The sequence below is a fragment of the Cynocephalus volans genome, chromosome 4 (assembly GCF_027409185.1).
Source record: "Cynocephalus volans isolate mCynVol1 chromosome 4, mCynVol1.pri, whole genome shotgun sequence".
Classification (NCBI taxonomy): domain Eukaryota; kingdom Metazoa; phylum Chordata; class Mammalia; order Dermoptera; family Cynocephalidae; genus Cynocephalus; species Cynocephalus volans.
This window is the reverse complement of record NC_084463.1, coordinates 143,528,565-143,540,626: the sequence shown is the minus strand read 5'-3', so window position 1 is coordinate 143,540,626 and position 12,062 is coordinate 143,528,565. Positions and strand designations below refer to the sequence as shown.

Below are 12,062 nucleotides of genomic sequence, written 5' to 3'. Positions count from 1 at the left end.
GAAAAATAAATAAAAATAACACTAAGAGCATTAGTGCTACCACTGAGTGCTGACCCTCTGGTAGGTGCTCTGTTAAGTACTTTCTCTCATTTAAATATCTCATTTAATCTTCATATCAGTCCTATGAGATGCATACTATTATTATCCCCAATTTACAGATGAGAAAACTAAGGTTCAGAGGGCTAAGGCCGCACTTCTAGCAGAGTTGGGATCTGAACCCAGGTTTGACTTGGAATAAAATGTTCTAAAGGAAGGGGGCTCACCCCTTATTTTATCAATGACAAACAACAGGGCAAGTTGCTGAGGACATCAGCAGTACAGCTGAGACCAGAATCCAAGTCTCCCCACTTCCAGCCCAGGGTCTGGCCCTAGGCCCGCTGCTTGAGATGCTGTCAGTGAAAACGAGATCTAAGTTCTAAAAGTACCTCGGGAATGAGAGGATTACTTACTGTTGGTCCCTCCAAGATGTGCAGCACTATCTCTTCAAAAGGGCCCCTCCAAAACCCCTTTCCCAGGGAGGGAGGGAATAAAAAGGAAAAGGGAGGAGCCACTCAACCCTAAATCTGGGCTGTAATTTAAGGCAGCCTTGAACAAAAGCCAGCCACAGGCCTGCCCGGCCAAGCCTGGAGGGCTGCAGGAAAGAAGGCTGACCAGGGTCATCTCACTTCCTGCCTGGCACAGTCTTCCCAGCTCCGGGGCTCCCACCTCCAGACCTACTACCTCCGGGTCTGTGTGTGTGTGTGTGTGTGCAGGAAAGGCAGGTTCTCAGACAGCGGATTTACTAAAAATGAGGTGCGTGTCAGAGAGATGCCAACCCTGGTACCATAAGCCACAGGAAGGGTCTGGGACAAATCAGACCACCCAATTGCTTCATGTCCCCCACCCTCTGCCACAGTACGAGTAGGGAGCACCTGTTGTTTTGTCTGCACAGCATTCCTTTCTCCTTCTTCTAAAAATAGCACCTGGGCTTTCCCTTTGTAGAACCTCCCCCCTTCCTCATTCAGGCCGACGTCCCCCACCCATGACACACATCCCACCACTACACGCACCTCTGATCTGGCCTGGCCAATCAGCATAGTCTATCCTCCAGGTTTCAGTTATTGGTCAGAGCTGGTCATGTGATGCCAAACCAGCCAATAAGCCTCAACTCTGGGACTTTTGTTGGAACTCCTGAGATTTGAAATGAGCAGGAGCTGCTGGTTACTACCCTGCTGCCACTCAGGGAGTGCCTGATGGGGACTAAAGACCACAAGGAGGGAAGCAGAGGGCATCGTCCTAAGGGTATCATCTGAGCCTTGAACTAGCCCTGCCTTGACACAATAAACAGACTCAAAATTGCCAATACACTGGAAAACAATAAAAAGCTAACAAGTTACCTGTCTTGCTTAATCCGGTTTGGGTTGACTATTGGCTCCCAAGTGATGCAGCATCTGACCTCAGTTCAGCTTTTGCCCAGCCTCTCATCCCCCCCTGCAGCCAACCTTCACTTCTGACCCATCATTGATTCTCGCTTACCTGGGCAGCAGCTCCACCCTTCCCCAGTAGGGCCTGTGGGACCTTCAGGCAGCAGCCTGGCTAGGCTTGCTTGCACCCCAGCCTTCCCAGCCATCTGGCCCATCCCAGAGTTTTGGCTGATCTAGTGAGACCTCCCTCTGCAACTTTGGCTCAGATCTGCTCACTGTGTCCCCATGCCTTATTGTCCTGTCCCATGGGTGGAGCAGACAGACACTATGCAATGAATGAATGAGGGTCCTGGAATTCAGTCACTCCTGAGATTGGGGCAGGAAGTGTCACCCCAGGGCTTTGGTTCTCAGTCTCAGGGAGAACTGCCATGGGGAGGGACTGTGGGGTGTGGCAGGAGAGTCTTGGGCTCTGCTGTCAAGCAGGCCACAAAAACCTCCTAGATCTCTTACTTGCTGTATCACTTTTTAAATGGGGATCATACACTACACACCTAACAGAAGAACTAAATCCACAAACCTGACAGCACCAATTGTTGGAGAGGATATGGAGCAACAGGAACTCTCATTCATTGCTGGTGGGGATGCAAGATGATACCGCCACTTTGGAAGGCACCTTGGCAGGTTCTTACACTCCGACCATATAATTCAGCAATTGTGCTCCTAGGTATTTATCCAAATAAGTTGAAGACTTAAGTTCACACAAAAAGCCTGCATATGAATATTTATAGCAGCCAAGATGTCCTTCGATAAGGGAGCATATCATCAAACTGTGGCACATCCAAGGAATATTATTCAGCAATAAAAAGGAATAAGCTATCAAGCCACAAAAAGACATGGAGGAACCTTAAATGTATATTGCTAAGTGTAAGACACCAATCTGAAAGGCTGTGTACTGTATGATTCCAACTAGGTGACATTCCAGAAAACGCAAAACTGTAGCAATGGTAAAAGATCATTGGTTGCCAGGGGGAGAAGAAAGGGAGGGAAGGTTGAGAAAAAAAAAAAATCAGGAATCATCTTACCCCCACAGTACCCATTTTCCCCTTCTTCCATAGAAATAAAATTGTAATTGAACAATAAAAGAATAAAGACTGTGATGCCCAGTCTTCCTAGCAGCTAGGGGTGCCACATGACTACATTCTGGGCAATGGGACATGAGCAGAAGTGATATATGCGTCCTCTTAAAAGGAAGGAGCATCCTCTCCTTGACTGATTTCTCCCTTCTTGCCAACCAGAATGGTGACACTGTGGTGAGCCATCATGGATCATGTAGATGAGTGATGGTGGAGCCACAATATGGAAGGAGGCTGGACCCCTGCTGCTGTTTGTAAAAGAATCGCCTTAGCTCAGAATGTCAACTTCTCTCTTATTTAAGGAACTGTTGCTTTGGGGTTTTGTTACACACAAACAATCTTTATTCTCATTAATATAAGTACCTTCAAGGATTGTCCTAAGGATTCTGTTTAATATCGGTAAAGCAACTTCACTCACTCACTCATTCATTCATTCAACAAGTCTCTTGGCTGGGATCTGTGAATTTGACTAAGAACAAGACAGACAAAAATCCCTATCCTCATGGAGTCCACATTCCGGTTCAGGAGAAAGACCATTGATGTGAGAATAAATTAAATGTGGATTGTCATGAATGCAGGAATACTATGAGCAAGAGTTATCATTTATTGGGTTCTTAGATTGTTATATGTCAGTCCTGTTCTAAGCTCTTTTTTTATGTTACCTCATTTTATCTTTACCACAAACCACACAGAAAGGTTGAAGAACCTGTCTGAGGTCACACAGCCAGTAACTGGTGGTTCCAGGATTTGAACCTACATCTGTTGGACTTTAGAACCTTAACCAGTGGGAATAAAACAGGACACTATGATAGAGAATGACAGGGTACCCTGCTGATGGTTACTCTTAGCAACAACAAAAGAAGCATAAAACCCCGTGCTGAACAAGCCTGAACTCCCTTACCTGGGTAGCTTACGTTGGGAAGTCTGCAAAGGTATTATGCCCACGTTCCTAGCAATCAAATTCAAGGGATTCAAGTTGCTTTGATGACGGTGTTAGAAGCTCTGGCCACTGCAAGCTCCAGGCTGTTCAGGAGATGCCTACCTGTCGGAGATAAGCAGAACTAGCTGTGAATGTCTGGGGAGGAGGTCTCATCACCTCCTCTGCAAGGTGAGGGCTCTACTTTCTGTTTGAAATGCTCTCCCAGCTCTGAACCAGCCTGGAAACGATTCTGAGACACACAGATATACATGTGCCCATGTGTGCCTGTCCTGAGTGAAAACACATAAGCATCACACCCACTGCATCTAGCACAGTGCCCTTAGCAGAAGGGAGAGGCTCAGCAAGTGTTTCACGATTTGCTTTGCTGTGAAACATAATTTCACATGTCTGAGTGAATGGGAGGAAACTCTGTGAGTCCAAGCCCACTGGAGAAAAGTTCTATCCTCATGTGAAAATACATTCCTGGGATGCTCCTTCCAGCCACAACAATGGTCTCTTTTTGCTAATGAGGAGAGGGGTGGTGACTTGCTCAAAGTCACACAGCAAACTGGTGGCACAGTGAGGCCTCAACTCTGGGTCTCTCCTGACTCATGGCTGGGTACTCTCTCCAGGGCCACCCCCTCCTTTGTGCTATCAGACTTGCTGCCCCTGGAGTAGACCCAGGAACATGGAGGGAGCCTGCCGCACGCTATCAGGTGGGTGTACACCACCTCTACCCAGGCCTGGGTCACAGCACAGAATTGCTTCCTGGCTGTGTTCAAGCCCAGGAAAAGTGCAGGAGATAGTGCCCACAATGGTCAGGAGTGTAGGCTTTAGATGCAGATGTACATTGGCTACATGCTGAGAGCTGTGATTGATTGAATTGTGTCCCCTGAATTTCATATACTGGAAGCTTAATCTGCATTGTAACTGCTGAGGGTGGGAAATCCTATTATGGTAATTGAAAGGTGGGGCCTTGAAGAGGTGATTAGATTGTAGGACCATGCCATAGTGAATGGATTTAAAATGGCAGTCAAGGACATGGGTCTGAGGGCTTTAAAAGAAGAGAGGAGAGTCTGTCTTTCTCTCTGTTCTTTCTGCTCTGCCATTTTGCAATGAATGTTATTCCCTGCTGTCAGTGTCACCACCACCAAGGCCTTCACCAAATGTGTTCCTTGGACTTTGGACTTCCTAGCCTCAGAAACTGTAAGCAATACATTTTGCTTTCTTTCTAAATTACCCAGTTCCAGCTGTTTTGTTATAAGCAACAGAAATGGACTAAGACACTGGGGCAACCTCTTTCCAGAAGTGGGACCCTAGGCAAGTCAGGTGTCCTTGCAGAGAATCAGTCTCCTCATCTGAATATTAATAGCATCTCTCCCCAAGGATTGCTGGTAGTTAAGATAACTTTCATAGGTCTGTGAAGCCCACAGGAGATCAGTTGGCACACAGAAATTGCTCAATAAACGTTAAGGAGGTGACCCAGAGGAGGACAGTGTGCACATGTGTGCGTGCACAGCAGGGGAGGGGGAGCTCTGGACTGGGAGTTGCCTTGTGTCTCTGGCAAGTCTTTAGACAAACACTACCTCTTTGCCAGTCATTGTTCCCTCTGCTCTCACCTTCTCCCCCTTCTCTGCCCCTCATAGACCAGCGTGGGCCCCCAGACCGGCATGCCTGCCCTTCCTGGGCCGTGAATCCCTGCCTGCCTGTGGGATCCCCTCACCCCATCACCAAGCACAGCCCACATTTTGCCAGCCAGCAAAATGCAAATGTCATTAGCACTCTGCAAGCTGCTAAGCACTAATGTCACACCAGACGGCAGCCATAGAGTGAGAACTGAGGAGGGGCAGGAGGGTGCATTCCCCAGAGGGCTGGCATTCCCAGCTTTTTCCAAAAGGGTATGATAAAGAAATAAATAAACAGCTGCAGGAAAGAAGTGACAACAAAGATTATTTAAGCAGCAGGACATGCAGCTGTGCAGTCCTCACCAGCTCATCACGGTCACTGGCCTGCAGTCCCTGCTTCAGCCACCCTGTCTGCATCTCGTGTCTGTCTCTCAGCCTCTCTGGGTCTCTCTCAGTCTCTTCCCCAGCATCTCCCTCTCCTCTCTGCACACACCCCACCAAAACACACCTTTGATGAAGAGGCACATCTGTCCCCCCTCACCCCCACCTTTCTTTCTCCCCCAGCCCACACTCCCTCAAACTTGCTGAGAGAAGCAGATCGCCCACCCCATTAACAGATCCATGCAAGGGGGCAGTCTTCATCTGCAGAGGGAAGGGGCAGCAGTGGACCCCCCACCAACCCACAGGCAGGAGTCTTGGATTATAGTCCCAATGCCGCACTAACTTGCTATGAGCACTTGGGCACAGCCTGGCTTACGTGGGGGCCTCGGTTTCCCCATCTGTCAAAGAAGGCATTGGCCCTACAGTCAATCTGTATAGTCCCTTCAGTGTGAGTTCTGAAGCCCAGGGCTCTGATATCTCACAGGTAGAGAAGCCCAGTGGAAGGCTCCTCCTTTAATTTCCCTGGTAACACCAGCAGGCACATGAAGGCTTCCTGGAGGAGATGGCAGATGTGTATATGTGCAGATGAGAGCAAGGTGCTATGGGCACAGGGGTCAGGGTGAGCAACAGCATGGAGATAACCAAATGTGTGGGGTGGGGGCAGGAGACCAGGACTACCAGCCTAGGCTGCCTCTGGGGCAAGTAGGAAATGAGACAGGAAAGTCCTGTAGTCAGTGCTCTGCACACATTTGCCTGTTTAATCCTAACGGTACTGTCTTGCCATTTTATTGATGAGAAACTGAGGCTCAGAGAGGTTAAGGAAATCAGCAGACACAGCTGTGAAATAGATAGATTTGAACCCATGTTAGATTTAAGAGTGAAAGCTCTTTTTTTTTTTTAAAAAAAAAGATGACGGGTAAGGAGATCTTAACCCTTGACTTGGTGTTGTCAGCACCACGCTCAGCCCTGGCCATCCCTATATGGGATCCGAACCCGGGGCCTTGGTGTTATCAGCACTGCACTCTCCCGAGTGAGCCACGGCCGGCCCGAGAGAGTGGAAGCTCTTAATCCCGGTGGAATGCTGCCATCTAGACCATTTAAAATACAACGTGAGCTAGAGAAATCCAGGAGGGCGTGTCATAAATGTGCTCACGAGCAGGTGGCACACAAGTCTGTGTGTGGGGGGGTGCACAGTGTGTGAATGTGTGTGGCTGTAAATGCATGTATGTCATCCTCAAATAAAGCTCTCTTCCTGAGTCCAGGCCTGGAAATGCCCGTTGGGGAGGACAAGGCCAGGTGGAAGCTGGGGCTAGGCAGTCACAAGGCCCTGGTCATCCCACAGCAGCGCAAGAATGGCTGTGAGCCGGCCTGTTCTCACAGGTCCTGGCCAGCATCACCTGTCCCTGGATCCCAAACTCCCTGAGGCCAGATCCCACTGCAGCTCTGAAGAGTGGCTCAGCCTGGCATTTTCCTTGGCTCCGTCTCCTCCATTGTCCCTTGGTCTGCCTGCCCCAGCTGGGGAATAGGTCCTGCAGATCATGCCCAGCATCCGCACGAGGCTGCTGCCAGCGGGTAGGGAAGCCAGAGAGCCAGAGCAGCAGGTGTGGAGGTGGAGATAGCGCAGCTGAGGTCTGGCCAGACTTGCGTTCCAACCCTGGCCCACCACTAGCTGCTGGCTGTGTGATCATGGCAGGCAATCCACCTCTCTGAGCCTCAGTGAAACTTCACAGACCCGCTGAGCTGACCATCCGAGGGAAAGTGCATACAAACTATTAAGTGCTGTGCCCAGTAACAGGGTTGTGGTTCAATTCTCGGTGGCCAAGATAACCCAGGAAATAGCAGAATTCCCCAGAGAGCCTTGACTGAGAATCCAACCAACCTCTTTAGGAAGTCCCTCTTTCTCCTTCTCTGGGCCTCAGTTTCCCACCTATAAAACTAAGGATCCTCGAGCTCAGATACAGAGTGGTGTCCAGCCCCTAGGTTCTGGTTTTCTTTGCCATTCTTTACTATTAACATCTTAGCTGGAATTAATTTTCCAGAAACCAGAAGGCCATTGGCGCAGCAGTGAGTTGAGTAAATGCAGCTCAGGACAGGCAAGTTTTATGGGAGGAGACAGGACAATGGTTTTGTTTGCGTCACTGACCAAGAAGAAATGTGATGATTCTAGGAAGACAGAGGGAAGCATGTGGGGAGGGAGGGAGGCAGAACTGTTGAAAGTAGACAGAACTTAGACAAAGTCTTTCTCTAAGTCTGCATTGGGCTGGTCCTGAATTCAGCAGAGAAGATGGGAAGTCTGTTTTCTGAAGATCACGAGGAACATAAACATTCATTCATTTGGAAAACATTCATTGAGCACCTGTTGTGTATCTGGGACTCCAGGGGCACCAGAGATGAGTGAGGCACAGACTATGCCTTCAAACAAGCTCACTGTTACGGTGAAGACAATTTCCATGGCTTTGTAGTTCAAGGTGGCTAGGGAGAGACTCATCATTTCGCTAAAAGCTCAGAGAGAGGGGCCCCCGGGAATGCTTCCTGGAGGAGGGAGCAGATTTGAACGTATGTAGATGAGAGGAGGGCACTACAGGTAGAGAGACCATGGCTATTGAGGGCATGGAAGTACCCAAGTGTGGGATCGGTATTTCATGAGCCAAGGCCACCTACTGGTGCAGAATGAAAAATGAAACAGGAAAGGAAGGCAAGGGCTGGATGGTTAAAGTCCTTGAATGCAAGGCCAAGGATGATGAAATTTATACATAGGCACTGGGGAGCCACTGAAGGTCATAGAGCAGAGATGTGCTTCAGGTAGATTAAAAGCAGCCCAGGACTGTGTGGCCTCAGGCAAGTCGTTTAATCTCTCTCTCTGGGCCTCAGTTTCCTCCCCTATAAAGTGGAAAAAATAAAGCCACCTCAAAGGGATGTGAGATTCTACCAGATTATATATGAGAACAACTCTGAATACAGTAAGTGACTGTTGAATGCTTGCATTTTAAAATGTGCTGCTTTTATTAACTAGGGATGCCCTTCCACTATTACAAATGAAGACACGGAAGCTCAAGGTCAAATAACTGGCTAGAATTGGCCGTGCTGGGCCTCAAATCACAGGAGAAGCAAGTTATGAGCAAATAAACCTGGAATGACTCAGAGAAGAGTCTTGACTTTAAAATATTGTTAAAGAAAAAGGCTATTTTATGACTTCTGTACTGAGAGCTTATTAAACTCAAGCTATAAATGTGAACTAATAAGTAAAATGAGTTAAGTTAATGAAAAAAATCAACCTTCGGGATGGATCCATATTACCTAATGGCAATCCATAAACATAAACATGAAATTTTAAAATACAAGAATGAATTGCAGTGCCCAGCAGCTCCAGGAACCTGCAATTTCTCTGTCTGAAGAATAAAAGCTATTGATTTTAGCTGGGTTCTCATTGCTCATGAGTGAGTCTTTGGGAAGTCATAAAGGAAGGAATTATTTTAGATTGTTTACTCACTAAGGATCATATGTATTGAATTTAAATTGTCTCTGATTCCTAATTAGTACAACCAAATTAGAATCTGAGTACAGCAGAACTGGAAAGGCCCTTGGAGGCCTCTGGGCTCAGTTTTCTTTATTTTACAGACCAGGGACAGAGAAGGGGAGCAACTTGCCCAAGGTCACCCAGCAAGGGTAGGCTCTAGGTAGAACCAGGGTTCCTGCACCCAGGTTAGCATCTTGCTCTGTACCTGCGGCCTCTGGGATCAATCATTAAATCCAGTCCTAATGGGTGTGCTGGGATGTTACCTGAGCTCCAGCTCAAGTGGTTCCTACAATAAGAACTTTCTCCCAGCTGCTGAGGAAAAGTAACCTGCCCAAGAAAGAATTGTCAAAGCCAAACACAGCCTGAGAGGGTGCAGGAAGGGACTGGTGGCAAGATACACAGGGGAGTTCTAAGACAGGACAGCACATTGCCATATACAGAGCACTTGAGTCCCTGTGCCCACCCAACTCAGCCTGGCAGCTCAGCCAGAAAGGAGGCACACACTGAGGGCCACGTGTTCTGTTCTGAGAGGGGCTGCAGGGTGGCACAGCCCCTGTCCCAGGGGAGGCTGGGCAACAAAGCCGTCATTGTGTGGTGGGGTAGGGAAGGGTCTCTTAACTCAGCCAGGCTCTGTCAAACACACACACACACACACACACACACACACACACACACACACACACACGCAAAAAAAAAAAAAAAAAAAAAAACACATGCCTGTGCCACATGCAAAACTCCTTGGTCTCGAGACTCGTGTGTGTGTTTGGTGTGTGTTTGTGTTAAGCTTCAGGCTACACACAATTATGAAGCAGATGTTTAATTACTACCTGAGTGTAATTAATCAACACGATTAATACACAACCCATACCACATAATTAGTTTGCAATTACACCGAAACGAAATATTTTATTGCCGAGGGTTTGCTAATTACCCAGCTTTGCCAAAGGACAGGTATAATGGGCAGCAATTTTTCTTCCTTCCTTTCCTTCCTTTTTCCCTCCCCTGCCGTCTCATTAATCTTCTGCACTGGTGTCCCCACTTCACAGAACAGGGAACCCAGGCAGTCTACGGGCCTCCTCCCCAAGGCACTGCTCTGCACTCTGGTCAGTTTTCACGTGAACCCTAAATCGCCCTGGTCCTCTCCTCTCAGCGTTTCAGCTTGGAATTGCATGTCTTTTCCAGAAGCAAAGCCTCTTGCAGGTCTGCGGCTGGAGAGGTAAGATGGGGCAGGGGTTACATGTGGAAACTCTGCAGTCTGCAGCCTGCAGCTGAATCCTGGCTCTACCAGTTACTGGCAGGGTGATCTATGTCAAGGTAACTGTGCCTCAGTCTCCCCGAGTGTAAGGTGGAGATGATAACAGTAATTACCTCAGGGAATTCTTGTGAGTATTGAATGTGATAAAATGCATAAATAACTAGCACAGTGCCTGGCACACAGTTAAGATTCGGTAACACCTATGTGACTATTCCTGTTATTATTTTCCCAGAAATGGCCCCTCTAGGAATTCCTCCAATCATTTAGTCTTTCAAACTTACAACAACAGCTTAGTCCCATCTGCCTGGAAACATCCCCCTACCTAGGCCCCTCCCTTCTACCTGCCACCTCGCTGGACCCCACTTCCCTAATCCAAGCCTTCATCCTCTCTCACCTGGCCTGCAGCTGTCACCTCCACACAGCCTCCTCACTGCCCCTCCATCCCATCCTCCACCAACCAGGAAGACAGATATTCAGTAGTGGAGCTTGGACCATGCCACCCTCCTGCTCAACAACCTTCTGTAGCTCACCATTGCCTGCATCAAGGTCCACCTCCCTCCCTGTTGTTGTAGGCCCTGGAAGATTACAGATGCCCAGGTCCTACCACCATACCTAGGGCATTAGTGTAGCATGAGCACTTGAGATTTTGATGAAGCAATGAGTGACTGAATGAATGAACTTTTTGGTAGATTTTAAAGGCATCCATGCCCTTCAAGCTGGGATGTCCCAGATCATTTCACAATTCTGCATATCTCTGCGAGAGCCTCCTGGAAGATGGGGTTTATCCACCACAGTTCATTTCCAGACCATCCTGGTTCCTTCCCCTTCCCCTGACAAATGTCCTCCACAAACCCTGATGCATTTAGGAATGATCCTCTAGGGCACAGTAACCACATGTCCAGCTGAGCAAAGAGGCTATATAAGGACCCTCAGACCCAGATTCCAGTGCATGGTCTGCTTGAGAGATGAGGATTGGGGACAGGGTGACAGACTCCAGTGCAGACAGCAGAGCCCAGGAGGACACACATGTGTTTGCATGTGTGTGTGGTGTGTACATGCTTGCACAGAGAGAGCTGATGCAGCCACTTTTGAATGTGAACTCACTCTTTCAGTTACGAAAATATCAAATAGCTTGAGACACTCATTCAATCACTCAATAAACGTAAGATGCTGAGCTCTGGAGTCAGACTGCTGGTATAAGAGTCTTGTCTACTTTTGACTAGCTCTGTGACTTTGGGCAAAATGCCTTAATTCCTCTGAGCCTCAGTTTTTAGTCGTAAAATGGGGATAATCATAGCTCTCACTAATAGCATTGTTATTAGGATTGCTATATGTGGCAAGTGGGAAGGGCCAGAGCAGTGTTAGCTATTTTTTTATTATTACTAAGAATTATAAACCTGGGGAACACAGATACTCAGTGCCTAGAGCAGAACATGGCATACAGTAGTAGCCCAATGGGTGGAGAAGTCCCTGCAGAGACACTACAACAGAAAGCAGTAAAGCTATATCCAATCGTTTGTCATGCTTTCATTTGGCACACACTCACTGAATGCCTACTGTATGTTGCTGTGGTAGGCACCAGGGCAGGGCAAAGGGACTCTGGCACCATCTTTGCAGTGAAGCTGAGCTGGAGATGCAGTTTCCAAATAGAGGGGAGAAGGCAGAGGCTGGGGAATGTTCTAAACTGCTGCTCACTGCTGTATCCCCAGTGCCTGGTCACACCTAGGCGCTAGATGAATGGATAACAAAGCTGTTGAGGATGGGGGGATGTGTAGCACCTGGACAGGTAGGCTCTGTTCCAGTGGGGGTTGGAGAAGGGAGGAAATGCA

The 12,062-nt window shown here is 48.1% G+C and overlaps 1 protein-coding gene across 1 annotated transcript in view; it reads right to left on the bottom strand.

Moving 5' to 3' along the window:
- TSPAN18 (tetraspanin 18) overlaps positions 1-12,062 on the bottom strand; it is a 183,987-nt gene that overhangs the window by 55,286 nt on the left and 116,639 nt on the right. Inside the window, exon 2 of the mRNA XM_063094308.1 lies at positions 3,438-3,578. The gene's annotated coding sequence lies outside the window, so the exon portion shown is untranslated. The remainder of the gene's footprint in view (positions 1-3,437; positions 3,579-12,062) is intronic.